Raw genomic sequence first — 8,540 nt, forward strand, 5'->3', positions numbered from 1 at the left:
CTGCACGTCTCTTCCAAGGGGTATTTAAACTGTCTTGTTAAGCTACTGCGACCTCCGCCGCTCTTCCAAGGGGAATTTAAACCATCTTGTTAAGCTACTGCGACCTGCACGTCTCTTCAAAGGGGCATTTAAACCGTCTTGTTAAGCTACTGCGACCTGCACGTCTCTTCCAAGGGGAATTTAAACTGTCTTGTTAAGCTACTGCGACCTCCACCGCTCTTCCAAAGGGCATTTTAACCATCTTGTTAAGCTTCTGTGACCTGCACGTCTCTACCAAGGGGCATTTAAACCATCTTGTTAAGCTACAGCGACCTCCACTGCTCTTCCAAGGGGCATTTAATCCGTCTTGTTAAGCTACTGCGACCTGCACGTCTCTTCCAAGGGGCATTTAAAACGTCTTGTTAAGCTACTGCGAACTGCACGTCTCTTCCAAGGGGCATTTAAACCGTCTTGTTAAGCTTCTGCGACCTGCAAGTCTCTTCCAAGGGGCATTTTAACCGTCTTGTTAAGCTACTGCGACCTTCACTTCTCTTCCAAGGGGCATTTAAACTGTCTTGTTAAGCTACTGCGACCTCCACCGCTCTTCCAAGCGGCATTTAAACCGTCTTGTTAAGCTACTGCAACCTCCACTGCTCTTCCAAGGGGCATTTAAACCTTCTTCTTAAGCTACTGCGACCTGCACTTCTCTTCCAAGTGGCATTTAAACCGTCTTGTTAAGCTACTGCGACCTACACTTCTGTTCCAAGGGGCATTTAAACCGTCTTGTTAAGCTACTGCGACCTCCACCGCTCTTCCAAACGGCATTTTAACCATCTTGTTAAGCTACTGTGACCTGCACGTCTCTACCAAGGGGCATTTAAACCGTCTTGTTATACTACTGCGACCTCCACTGCTCTTCCAAGGGGCATTTATTCCGTCTTGTTAAGCTACTGTTAACTGCACGTCTCTTCCAAGGGGCATTTAAACCGTCTTTTTAAGCTTCTGCAACCTGCACGTCTCTTCCAAGGGGCATTTAAACCGTCTTGTTAAGCTACTGTGAACTGCACGTCTCTTTCAAGGGGCATTTTAACCGTCTTGTTAAGCTTTTGCGACCTGCACGTCTCTTCCAAGGGGCATTTTAACCGTCGTGTTAAGCTACTGCGACCTTCACGTCTCTTCCAAGGGGCATTTAAGCTGCCTTGTTAAGCTACTGCGACCTCCACCGCTCTTCCAAGGGGCATTTAAACCGTTTTTTAAGCTACTGCGACCTCCACCGCTCTTCCAAAGGGCATTTTAACCGTCTTGTTAAGCTACTGTTACCTGCACGTCTCTACCAAGGGGCATTTAAACCGTCTTGTTAAGCTACTGCGACCTGCATGTCTCTTCCAAGGGGCATTTAAGCCGTCTTGTTAAGCTACTGTGACTTGCACGTCTCTTCCAAGGGGCATTTAAACAGTCTTGTTAAGCTACTGCAACCTCCACCACTTTTCCAAGGGGCATTTAAACCGTCTTGTTAAGCTACTGCGACCTGGACGTCTCTTCCAAGGGGCATTTAAACCGTCTTGTTAAGCTACTGCGAACTGAACTTCTCTTCCAAGGGGCATTTAAACAGTCTTGAAAGCTTCTGTGACCTGCACGTCTCTTCCAAGGGGCATTTAAACCGTCTTGTTAAGCTACTGCGACCTGCATGTCTCTTCCAAGGGGCATTTAAACTGTCTTGTTAAGCTACTGCGACCTCCACAGCTCTGCCAAGGGGCATTTAAACCGTCTTGTTAAGGTACTGCGACCTGTACGTCTCTTCCAAGGTCATTTAAACCGTCTTGTTAAGCTACTGCGACCTCCACCGCTCTTCCAAGGCGCATTTAAGCCGTCTTGTTAAGCTACTGCGACTTGCACGTCTCTTCCAGGGGCCCTTAAACAGTCCTATTAAGCTTCTGTAACCTCCGCCACTTTTCCAAGGGGCATTTAAACCGTCTTGTTAAGCTACTGCGACCTGCACGTCTCTTCCAAGGGGCATTTAAATCGTCTTGTTAAGCTGCTGCGACCTGCATGTCTCTTCCAAGGGGCATTTAAACCGTTTTATTAAGCTACTTCGACCTCCACCGCACTTCCAAGGGGCATTTAAACCGTCTTTTTAAGCTACTGCGACCTGCACGTCTCTTCCAAGGGGCATTTAAACCGTCTTGTTAAGCTACCGCGACCTCCACCGCTCTTCCAAGGGGCATTTAAACCGTCTTGTTAAGCTACTGCGACCTGCACGTCTCTTCCAAGTAGCATTTAAACCGTCTTGTTAAGCTACCTTGACCTGCACGTTTCTACCAAGGGGCATTTAAACCGACTTATTAAGCTACTGCGACCTGCACGTCTCTTCCAAGGGGCTTTTAAACTGTCTTGTTAAACTACTGCTACCTGCACGTCTCTTCCAAGGGGCATTTAAACCGTTTTGTTAAGCTACTGCGACCTGCAGGTCTCTTCCAAGGGGCATTTAAACAGGCTTGTTAAGCTACTGCGACCTCCACAGCTCTTCCAAGGGGCATTTAAACCGTCTTGTTAAGCTAGTGCGACCTGCACGTCTCTTCCAAGGGCCATTTAAACCATCTTGGTAAGCTACTGCGACCTGCAAGCCTCTTCCAAGGGGCCTTTAAACCTTCTTGTTAAGCTACTGTAACCTCCACCCCTTTTCCAAGGTGCATATAAACCGTCTTGTTAAGCTACTGCGACCTGCACGTCTCTTCCAAGGGGCATTTAAAAAGCTTTGTTAAGCTACTGCGTCCTGCATGTCTGTTCCAAGGGGCATTTAAACCGTCTTTTTAAGCTACTGCGACCTGCACGTCTCTTCCAAGTGGCATTTAAACTGTCTTGTTAAGCTGCTGCGACATGCATGTCTCTTCCAAGGGGCATTTAAACAGTCTTGTTAAGCTACTGCGACCTCCACCGCACTTCCAAGGTGCATTTAAACCGTCTTGTTAAGCTACTGCGACCTGCACGTCTCTTTCAAGGGGCATTTAAACTGTCTTGTTAAGCTACTTCGACCTCCACCGCTCTTTCAAGGGAGATTTAAACCTTCTTTTTAAGATACTGCGACCAGCACGTCTATTCCAAGGGGCATTTAAACCGTCTTGTTAAGTTACTGCGACCTGCACGTCTCTTCCAAGGGGCATTTAAACAGTCTTATTAAGCTACTACGACCTGCAAGTCTCTTCCAATGGGCATTTAAACCGTCTTGTTAAGCTACTGCGACCTCCACCGCTCTTCCATGGGGCATTTATACCGTCTTGTTAAGCTACTGGGACCTGCACGTCTCTTCCAAGGGGCATTTAAACAGTCTTATTAAGCTACAGCGACCTGCACGTCTCTTCCAATGGGCATTTAAACCGTCTTGTTAAGCTACTGCGACCTCCACCGCTCTTCCAAGGGGCATTTAAACCTTCTTGTTAAGCTACTGCGACCTGCACTTCTCTTCCAAGAGGCATTTAAACCATTTTGGTAAGCTACTGCGACCTGCAAGCCTATTCTAAGGGGCATTTAAACCCTCTTGTTAAGCTGCTGCGACCTGCATGTCTCTTGTAAGGGGCATTTAAACCGTCTTGTTAAGCTACTGCGACCTGCATGTCTCTTCCAAGGGGCATTTAAACCGTCTTGTTAAGCTACTGCGACCTGCATGTCTCTTCTAAGGGGCATTTAAACCATCTTGTTAAGCTGCTGCGACCTGCATGTCTCTTGTAAGGGGCATTTAAACCGTCTTCTTAAGCTACTGCGACCTGCACGTCTTTTCCAAGGGGCATTTAAACCGTGTTGTTAAGCTTCTGCGACCTGCACGTCTCTTCCAAGGGGTATTTAAACCGTCTTGGTAAGCTACTGCGATCTGCATGTCTCTACCAAGAGGCATTTAAACCGTCTTGTTAAGCTACTGCGACCTGCAAGTCTCTTCCAAGGGGCATTTAAACAGGCTTGTTAAGCTACTGCGACCTGCATGTCTCTTCCAAGGGGCATTTAAACCATCTTGTTAAGCTACTGCGACCTCCACCGCTCTTCCAAGGGGCATTTAAACCATCTTGTTAAGCTACTGCGACCTGCATATTTCTTCCAAGTGATATTTAAACCGTCTAGTTAAGCTACTGCAACCTGCACGTCTCTTCCAAGGGGCATTTAAACCTTCTTGTTAAACTACTGTGACCTGCACGTGTTTTGCAAGGGGCATTTAAACCGTCTTGTTAAGCTACTGCAACCTCCACCGCTCTTCGAAGGTGCATTTAAACCATCTTGTTAAGCTACTGCGACCTGCACTTCTCTTCCAAGGGGCATTTAAACCGTCATGGTAAGCTACTGCGACCTGCAGGCCTCTTCTAAGGGGCATTTAAACCTTCTTGTTAAGCTACTGCGACCTGCACGTCTCTTGCAAGGGGCATTTAAACCGTCTTGTTAAGCTACTGCAACCTGCACGACTCTTCCAAGGGGCAATTAAACTGTCTTGGTAAGCTACTGCGACCTGCATGTCTATACCAAGGGGCATTTAAACCGTCTTGTTAAGCTACTGCGACCTGCACGTCTCTTCCAAGGGACATTTAAACAGGCTTGTTAAGCTGCTGCGTCCTGCATGTCTCTTCCAAGGGGCATTTAAACCGTCTTGTTAAGCTACTGTGGCCTCCACCACTCTTCCAAGGGGCATTTAAACCATCTTGTTAGGCTACTGCTACCTGCACGTCTGTTCCAAGTGCCATTTAAACCGTCTTGGTAAGCTACTGCGACCTGCAAGCCACTTCCAAGAGGCAATTAAACCGTCTTGTTAAGCTACTGCGACCTGCACGTCTCTTCCAAGGGGCATTTAAACCATCTTGTTAAGCTACTGCAACCTGCACTTCTCTTCCAAGGGGCATTTAAACCGTCTTGGTAAGCTACTGCGACCTCCACCGCTCTTCCAAGGGTCATTTAAACCATCTTGTTATTCTACTGCGACCAGCACGTCTGTTCCAAGTGCCATTTAAACCGTCTTGGTAAGCTACTGCGACCTGCAAGCCTCTTCCAAGGTGCATTTCAACCATCTCGTTAAGCTACTGCGACCTGCACGTCTCTTCCAAGGGGCATTCAAACCGTCTTATTAAGCTACTGCGACCTCCACCTCTCTTCCAAGTGGCATTTAAACCGTCTTTTTAAGCTACTACGACCTGCACGTCTCTTCCAAGGGGCATTTAACCCGTCTTCCTAAGCTACTGCGACCTGCACGTCTCTTCCAAGGGGCATTTACACCGTCTTATTAAGCTACTGTGACCTGCATGTCTCTTCCAAAGGGCATTAAAATTGTCTTGTTAAGCTAATGCGACCTCCACCGCTCTTCCAAAGGGCATTTAAACCGTCTTGTTAAGCTACTGCGACCTGCACGTCTCTTCCAAGGGGCATATAAACCATCTTGTTAAGCTACTGCGACCTACACGTCTCTTCCAAGGGGCATTTAAACCGTCTTGTTAAGCTACTGCGACTTGCACGTCTCTTCCAAGGGGCATTTAAACCTTCTTTTTAAGCTACTGTAACCTCCACCACTTTTCCAAGGGGCATTTAAACAGTCTTGTTAAGCTACTGCGACCTCCACCGCTCTTCCAAGGGGCATTTAGACCGTCTTGTTAAGCTACTGCAACCTGCACATCTCTTCCAAGGGGCATTTAAACTGTCTTGTTAAGCTACTGCGACCTCCATCGCTCTTCCAAGTGGCATTTAAACCTTCTTGTTAAGCTACTGCGACCTGCACTTCTCTTCCAAGGGGCATTTAAACCGTCTTGTTAAGCTACTGCGACCTCCACCGTTCTTCCAAAAGGCATTTAAACCGTCTTGTTAAGCTACTGCGACCTGCATGTCTCTTCCAAGGGGCAATTAAACCATCTTATTAATCTACTGCGACCTCCACCTCTTTTCCAAGGGGCATTTAAACCGTCTTGTTAAGCTACTGCGACCTGCACCTCTATTCCAAGGGGCATTTAAACCGTCTTGTTAAGCTACTGCGAACTGAACTTCTCTTCCAAGGGGCATTTAAACAGTCTTGAAAGCTTCTGTGACCTGCACGTCTCTTCCAAGGGGCATTTAAACCGTCTTGTTAAGCTACTGCGACCTGCATGTCTCTTCCAAGGGGCATTTAAACTGTCTTGTTAAGCTACTGCGACCTCCACAGCTCTGCCAAGGGGCATTTAAACCGTCTTGTTAAGGTACTGCGACCTGTACGTCTCTTCCAAGGTCATTTAAACCGTCTTGTTAAGCTACTGCGACCTCCACCGCTCTTCCAAGGCGCATTTAAGCCGTCTTGTTAAGCTACTGCGACTTGCACGTCTCTTCCAGGGGCCCTTAAACAGTCCTATTAAGCTTCTGTAACCTCCGCCACTTTTCCAAGGGGCATTTAAACCGTCTTGTTAAGCTACTGCGACCTGCACGTCTCTTCCAAGGGGCATTTAAATCGTCTTGTTAAGCTGCTGCGACCTGCATGTCTCTTCCAAGGGGCATTTAAACCGTTTTATTAAGCTACTTCGACCTCCACCGCACTTCCAAGGGGCATTTAAACCGTCTTTTTAAGCTACTGCGACCTGCACGTCTCTTCCAAGGGGCATTTAAACCGTCTTGTTAAGCTACCGCGACCTCCACCGCTCTTCCAAGGGGCATTTAAACCGTCTTGTTAAGCTACTGCGACCTGCACGTCTCTTCCAAGTAGCATTTAAACCGTCTTGTTAAGCTACCTTGACCTGCACGTTTCTACCAAGGGGCATTTAAACCGACTTATTAAGCTACTGCGACCTGCACGTCTCTTCCAAGGGGCTTTTAAACTGTCTTGTTAAACTACTGCTACCTGCACGTCTCTTCCAAGGGGCATTTAAACCGTTTTGTTAAGCTACTGCGACCTGCAGGTCTCTTCCAAGGGGCATTTAAACAGGCTTGTTAAGCTACTGCGACCTCCACAGCTCTTCCAAGGGGCATTTAAACCGTCTTGTTAAGCTAGTGCGACCTGCACGTCTCTTCCAAGGGCCATTTAAACCATCTTGGTAAGCTACTGCGACCTGCAAGCCTCTTCCAAGGGGCCTTTAAACCTTCTTGTTAAGCTACTGTAACCTCCACCCCTTTTCCAAGGTGCATATAAACCGTCTTGTTAAGCTACTGCGACCTGCACGTCTCTTCCAAGGGGCATTTAAAAAGCTTTGTTAAGCTACTGCGTCCTGCATGTCTGTTCCAAGGGGCATTTAAACCGTCTTTTTAAGCTACTGCGACCTGCACGTCTCTTCCAAGTGGCATTTAAACTGTCTTGTTAAGCTGCTGCGACATGCATGTCTCTTCCAAGGGGCATTTAAACAGTCTTGTTAAGCTACTGCGACCTCCACCGCACTTCCAAGGTGCATTTAAACCGTCTTGTTAAGCTACTGCGACCTGCACGTCTCTTTCAAGGGGCATTTAAACTGTCTTGTTAAGCTACTTCGACCTCCACCGCTCTTTCAAGGGAGATTTAAACCTTCTTTTTAAGATACTGCGACCAGCACGTCTATTCCAAGGGGCATTTAAACCGTCTTGTTAAGTTACTGCGACCTGCACGTCTCTTCCAAGGGGCATTTAAACAGTCTTATTAAGCTACTACGACCTGCAAGTCTCTTCCAATGGGCATTTAAACCGTCTTGTTAAGCTACTGCGACCTCCACCGCTCTTCCATGGGGCATTTATACCGTCTTGTTAAGCTACTGGGACCTGCACGTCTCTTCCAAGGGGCATTTAAACAGTCTTATTAAGCTACAGCGACCTGCACGTCTCTTCCAATGGGCATTTAAACCGTCTTGTTAAGCTACTGCGACCTCCACCGCTCTTCCAAGGGGCATTTAAACCTTCTTGTTAAGCTACTGCGACCTGCACTTCTCTTCCAAGAGGCATTTAAACCATTTTGGTAAGCTACTGCGACCTGCAAGCCTATTCTAAGGGGCATTTAAACCCTCTTGTTAAGCTGCTGCGACCTGCATGTCTCTTGTAAGGGGCATTTAAACCGTCTTGTTAAGCTACTGCGACCTGCATGTCTCTTCCAAGGGGCATTTAAACCGTCTTGTTAAGCTACTGCGACCTGCATGTCTCTTCTAAGGGGCATTTAAACCATCTTGTTAAGCTGCTGCGACCTGCATGTCTCTTGTAAGGGGCATTTAAACCGTCTTCTTAAGCTACTGCGACCTGCACGTCTTTTCCAAGGGGCATTTAAACCGTGTTGTTAAGCTTCTGCGACCTGCACGTCTCTTCCAAGGGGTATTTAAACCGTCTTGGTAAGCTACTGCGATCTGCATGTCTCTACCAAGAGGCATTTAAACCGTCTTGTTAAGCTACTGCGACCTGCAAGTCTCTTCCAAGGGGCATTTAAACAGGCTTGTTAAGCTACTGCGACCTGCATGTCTCTTCCAAGGGGCATTTAAACCATCTTGTTAAGCTACTGCGACCTCCACCGCTCTTCCAAGGGGCATTTAAACCATCTTGTTAAGCTACTGCGACCTGCATATTTCTTCCAAGTGATATTTAAACCGTCTAGTTAAGCTACTGCAACCTGCACGTCTCTTCCAAGG

The sequence above is a fragment of the Phyllobates terribilis genome, unplaced genomic scaffold, assembly GCF_046119375.1.
Source record: "Phyllobates terribilis strain yellow unplaced genomic scaffold, ASM4611937v1 Scaffold_15__1_contigs__length_34870131, whole genome shotgun sequence".
NCBI classification, from domain to species: Eukaryota; Metazoa; Chordata; class Amphibia; order Anura; family Dendrobatidae; genus Phyllobates; species Phyllobates terribilis.